Here is a 6,279-nt window from a genome sequence, read left to right as displayed (position 1 = left end):
TGTGGCTCGGATCGCGCGCTAAACCCGGAAGTACGGTCGACGCTTGCCTACACTCCACCAGCTCTGAGCTGGTCATCGCGTCGACCGTACTTCCAGGTTTATCTCAACAGCGCCCTCTGCTGTTGAGATAAACCAAAAAAATAATGCTTCAAAGTCTAGCACAGTTGCTGCAGGATTCCGGTGAGGTTCTAATGATTGCTCAAATTAATAATAATGGTTGCATATTGAAGCTCTGGGTTCAGGAGCAGCAGAGTTTTAAATAGGAGAAAACATTTAATTGAATTTCCATGGTTAGTATATTTCCCAAAATTCTACGAGTGTTTTTCTCACAGCCTGTAATTGTAATAGATATCAAAGATAATCCAAACTCATATATATATTATAATACATATATTAGGTTAAAGGAAGATAATATTAGGACCAGGCTTTACCCATGTATAGGTTGTACTCAATTTACAATCACAATCTCGTCACTGAGCAAAGCAGCCATTAAGCGAGATATGTGACTGCTTTGTTTAATGACTGCAAGTGTGGCATTCCTGGTTGTGGTCATCAAGTAATCTTGTAGGTTGTTAGGTGGACAGAGATTCCACTTATTTATGGATTTAAAAGTTATACAGCAGCTCTAATGGGTTTATAAAAATTTATAACAAAAAACACCTGACTGAGCATGTTATATTATGTGTTTAATATATTATTGTTAAAATTATATGCTTTTGTGTGAGTGTTTGTCTGTTTTGGCAGGTCACTGCGTGGTGTGGCTCTCTGACTCTCACAGTTTAAAATTTTGGCTCTTTTTGTCGAACTTGTTCGCCACCCCTGCACTAGAAGGTCCTGAAGACGTGGGTTTTCCACCTGGCCTGGACTTTGGGAATGTGTATATGGAAGCTGGAAAGTGGCTGCATTGATAGGCAAACTGAATGCCGCATCCCAAAATTATATGGATTTAAAAACATGTTTCGTTTTAAAATGATATTGTTGTAGTCATTGTGGTAATGTTTGTTTAAAATTCTCTATGCCATTGAAAGTCACAAAGGTGAGATGGGCAGCTAAATAGACTTAGGAAATCCATAAGTAAATAAATAAGGATCAAGAAAAAGAAGATTGTTAGTATAAATAGAAAGAGTCTCTGCTGATGCCCTTTTCTCCTTACAAGGGGAAAGAGGTAGAGACAATAGTTGACTGGCATGTCATGGAGAAGCATGGTTGAGTGGAGGAAATAGCTACATGTTTGGACAGCTGATGTTTTGTTCTATAGTGAAGATATCCTACCTCTGTGATGGCAAACCTATCACCCGTGTGCCAAAGGCAGCACGCGGAACCATTTGCCCTGTCAGCTCCAGCGCGTCCTGACTTCAGCCTTCATTTTCAGCCGTTTGTCGCCATGCGAAAGCTCCCTGAAGCCTCTGATAATTGAAAAACAACCCAACAAGCAAACGGGAAGTTCAGCAACTGTTCCCGAACCTTCGTTTTGCCCTTAGGGCTGTTTTTCATCCTCCAGAGGCTTCAGGGAAGCCTTCAGAAACCTCCAGAGAGTGAAAAACAGCCCCATGGGCAACCTGGAAGTCCATTCCCGAACGGGTCAAAAACGGGGAGAGTCATGTACACATGCATGAGGGTCATCACGCGCACATGCGTGGGGGCCTGTACATATAAAATTATGGGTATCGGCATACCCACACATGACCTCTCTAAAATGCCTCCCCCCATTTTCCACGCAATGCCAAAAAGGTTAGCCATCCCTGTCCTAACTGATCTGTTCCTTTACCAACTCATTTTGACAGTACCATTGTAGAACTCTAGAGAGGTTGGGATAACAATCAGCAGAAGTAGATGGGTTTCTTTACTGTGTAGGTAGACAGATGGGTTTTTCCATTTACAGGTAAACTGTGGGATTGTCCATTCGCTGGCACTCCTTCTCTACCAATTATCTCCTCCCACTGGTGACAGAGGTGCTTTCTTCCTTTAACCTCATAAACCACTCAACAACTTATCAACCTCATTCCCCGAATAAATTTCCTCTTTCCCCTCCATATGTCATTATTCAAATTGGCAAATTGCTACTAAGTGGAACTCAGAAGCTGCACAAATTTCTTTCTTCGGCAGCCGAGTTGAATTAAATTAAAAATTAAATTAATCTGGCAGGAAGCATAAAAATGACGACAAAGGCAAGATAACATTGTATACTAGTAGTGTTTTTTTGCTATTGCAAATTTGGGTGAAGAGTATCCTAATGTGCACAGAGTTCCTTTTGAGTGTTTTCCCAATATATTCAGTGATTGGATAGGGTAGTGGTTAGAATGCTGCCATTTATGCGGGTGACTTTAAGACCTGATTAAAGACCTTGAAAATGTCCCCTCCAAAGTGTAATATATTATAAGCCACAGATCTATGGTTTATTCTTGTCACCTTTCCATGATTCATATCCATTACAAAACTGGGTTTCCCTTTAGAAGGATATGACAAAGATAGAAAAAGAGAAAAATACATTCATAGAAAACTCTAAACTTCCTTAGTTACTATCTACAGCTTAGCAATATTCATAGTCCTATAACCCGATATAAGTGGTCATAGGCAATCTCAAAACATGGCTTATCATCAAACTTCAAGGCATTCCTTGGAAGCTTCACATCTACCTTATAAAGAGCACAGCTTAGACCAGATTGGTCCAAGTCATACGAAAAGTGGCTCTGTCTGCTCATATGACAATTTCTAGCCATACAAAGTTCCATTTGCCTTTGTTTCTCTGTTGTGGCAAAAGGGGAAATGAGAAGAAAAGGAGATGGCTAATGAAACACCTTCAGAAAGTTTCAGGTGGGTGCAAGGTGTCCCAAACCAATCACACAGCTCCAGAAGGAAAACAGCAACAAGATTCAACTAATTCTAGCAGGAATAAACATTTATTCTGCAGGGACCAATCCAAAAATTCAGAATTTCAGTGGGTGTTAAACTCCTGTAGCAACTGATAATGAATAAGGTAATATCTTCCCCCTTTTCAGAGTTTGAATGGAGTTAGGTTACAGAAAAGAAGCAGTGTTGAATATCAGGGTTTAGCGACTGTGGTCTAGACAACAAATGTCCTGACATTTCTATGGCAACTGTGACTACCATCTTCAGAAGTTGAAATTGGCTATGGTTGGTATCTACACAGGTAAGTTGGTCTGTTCAGATCAATCTAACCTAGTTCCCTGTGATCGCTTACCCAACACTCCGCAACAGTTACTGGATGTGAAAAGCAACATAGGTTACACAATGTTGAAAAAGGAATATGTGTAACTTGTCCCTAAGTTCTTATTAAATGTTTAGGTGTGTCCTTTCTATTACTTTGCTCTTCTTTCTGATAGTCTTTATTTAATGGGGAGATAATTTTTTTGGTTGGATGAAATATTCATCATGTTCTTCCACAATATTTTGTTGAAAGTGAATTTTGTTATGTAGGACTAAATAATGTTGATCCCTTTTCCCAAGGCTACATCTTGCCAAGACAGTTTGGGCGTGGCTTGAAGAATTGGCCTTTGTATCACTGTTTCTGTAATCAGTATGAAGCCACAGAACAGTAGTTATGCTGTAAGTAAGCCAAGGATTACACTACCATCTAGATTCCTCACATTGTGTTCTACAAACAATTTCTAGATCCGAATACATACTTTTACATTTTGTATAATGTAATAGGACATCATAGTGGGCACGGCATGTTCCAAATACCTACCATATTTTTCAGACAATAAGACGCATATAGGTCAACGTCACTCATGTTGGGGACGCCAGTGGTGGCTCGAGTGCTCTGCCAGAAAAAACTGGGTCCTGAGCTCTGTTTCCAGCTGTGATGGCCTCTTCCAAATATCTGTCCTATTTTTCAGAATATAAGACACTACAGAGTATAAAATGCACCCAGATTTTGAAGAGGTAAGTTTAAAAAAAGTTTTCGCTCTCCCTGGCCCTCAGGAGCACTCTATATGCCTCCAAACCCTCTGGATACCCCCTTTTGTGTGAAAAAGGCACATGCAGAGAGTTTGAGAGGCCTGCAAAGGGAGAGCAAAAATGTGACGCATGGAGGGGGTTTGAGAGGCGAAAAATGGGCCCGCTTTTTTGCAAAAAAAGGAGCATGCAGAGAGTGCGAGATGCCTGTAGATCTCTTCTGGGAGCTGGAGAAGGCAATACATGAGCAAAAAATGTAATGTTTTTGCACAAAATGAGCAAAATCTCGTCCATTCTTTGTGAAAATGGGCCCGGTCATGCAGAAAGTTTGGAACGGGGATTGGCTGTACCCAGGGGGGGCATGGCCACCTGAACATCCCTCATGTCGGGGATGCCTATGGTGGCCCAAGTGCATGGCCAGAGAAAACAGGGTCCAAAGCTCAATTTCCAGCTGTGATGGCATCCTGTAACCCTGTGCCAGCAAAAACAGAGCTCGGGATGGACCGCATGCATCCCTCAAAAGATTTTTTTTCACTGACAGGATCACTGCGGGCTGGTCTTTTACTGTTTCTAGGTTGGCTCCGCAGGCCAGATCTAAGTATCCTGCTGCTGGCTCCAACACCTCAATTCTAATTAATCATTGCTGAAACTTTGTAAAACTTTGCAAAGTTTTTTGTAATTTTGAGGATGGGGTGCTTGTGGGTGGGGTGGGTATTGCCAACTTGACATCACTCATGTCAGCGATGCCTGTGGTGTCCCAAGCAGTTTGCCAGAGAAATTGGGGTCCTGAGTTCTGTTTTTGGCTGTGATGGCCTTCTGCAACCTTTTGCCAGCAAAAATGAAACTCAGCAGGGGGGAATGCACTGCTCCCACAAGCTGTGTTTCTAGCTGTGATGGCCTCCTGCAACCCTCTGCCAGTAAAAATGGAGCTTATGGGGACCCCTAGCAGCCCTTTTAACCTCTGTTTTAACTGGCAGAAGCACTGTGGGCTGGTCCTTTGCTATTCCGAGTGTGGCTCCTCAGGTCAGATCTAAGCATCCTGTGGTCCGACTCCAGCTCCCGGGTCTTGAGTTTTACACCCCTGTTCTAATTAATCATTGCTGCAACTTTGTAAAACTTTGTAAAAAAAGATTTAGTAATTTTAGACATTCTTAGCTACTCAAACCAGGTTTTGGTATCAAGACTATATAGCCGAGATGCAAATTTTAAATCCTCTTAAATTTAAATAATAAGTCTGTGCATGTTAAATATGCATACATGACACACATACATAATCTACAAGATCATGGTTGTTATATCACTTTATATTATATGTCTTGTCTAAGGGCATGCAATATGCTCCCAGGAAGTTTCTGGTGTTTGCCCTGTGAAGTCTCCACTCAGGTCTATAGTTTCCTGGGACTGTTCCCCACCCCCCCTTTTTTTTGAAGATGGAAACCACGTAAGCTCTTTTCCAGTCCTCTGGTAGTTTCTATGTGCTCCAGGATTTTTGAAAGATGTGGTACAATGGTTCTAAAATCATCTCCTTTAGAACTCTGGGATGTAATCCGTCATGTTCCAGTGATTTGTATTCAGCAAGATACGACAGGTGTTCTCTCTCTCTTTTTTTTTTTTTTGTTTATTTAACTTTTATTTCTAGTCTCATCTTTTACAGTTATTGTTTTTGGTAGGTTGGGCTATAGTTTCTTGTTGCGTGAAGATCGATGCAAAGAATGAGTTAAACAGCTCTTCTTTCTCTCCAATGTCTGTTACTTCCTTGTAAGGAAGTAACTTACAGTATCTTGTCTTAGAGTCAGTTTGTAGCCAAGTGCAGTCTGCCCACCCATTTTTGGAATTGATTACTATTACTATGCCAGGTATGCTGTGATTGTGAATTCTGCTTCTTAATTGCATACATTTTTATTTAAATCTACATATTCAGCTATTTCTGTACCTAATTGTTGTGAAATGTGTTATGTTTTCTAGGTATTAATTATCCGACCCAGTTTAGGTTATTTGTAAATTTGACAAGCACTCTTCATCTAAGACAGATGATGTAAAACTCAGGGCCTGGGAGCAGGATCTAGTCCACAGGGTTCTTAGATCTGGCTCATGGGACCATCCTGGAAATAGTGAAGGATGGCCTGCAGTGCCTCTGCCAGTGAAAATGGAGTTTGGGAGGGCAGCACAGAGTTCTGCAAGGCATTGTTTTCACTGGCAGATGGTTGCAGGAGACCATTGGAGCCAAAAAGAAAGCTTACAAGGACCCGTTTTATCTGGTAGAGTTCTTGGGGCACCACAGATGTCCCCTGAGACAATTGACGTCAAGCTGGCCACACCCACCCCAGCGCCAAAAGGTCAAAAACAACCCTGATGCGGCCC

This window comes from Natrix helvetica (genome assembly GCF_964273705.1).
Source record: "Natrix helvetica genome assembly, chromosome: 4".
Classification (NCBI taxonomy): Eukaryota; Metazoa; Chordata; class Lepidosauria; order Squamata; family Natricidae; genus Natrix; species Natrix helvetica.
The sequence above is the reverse complement of the archived record's forward strand: the minus strand, read 5'-3'. Positions refer to the sequence as shown.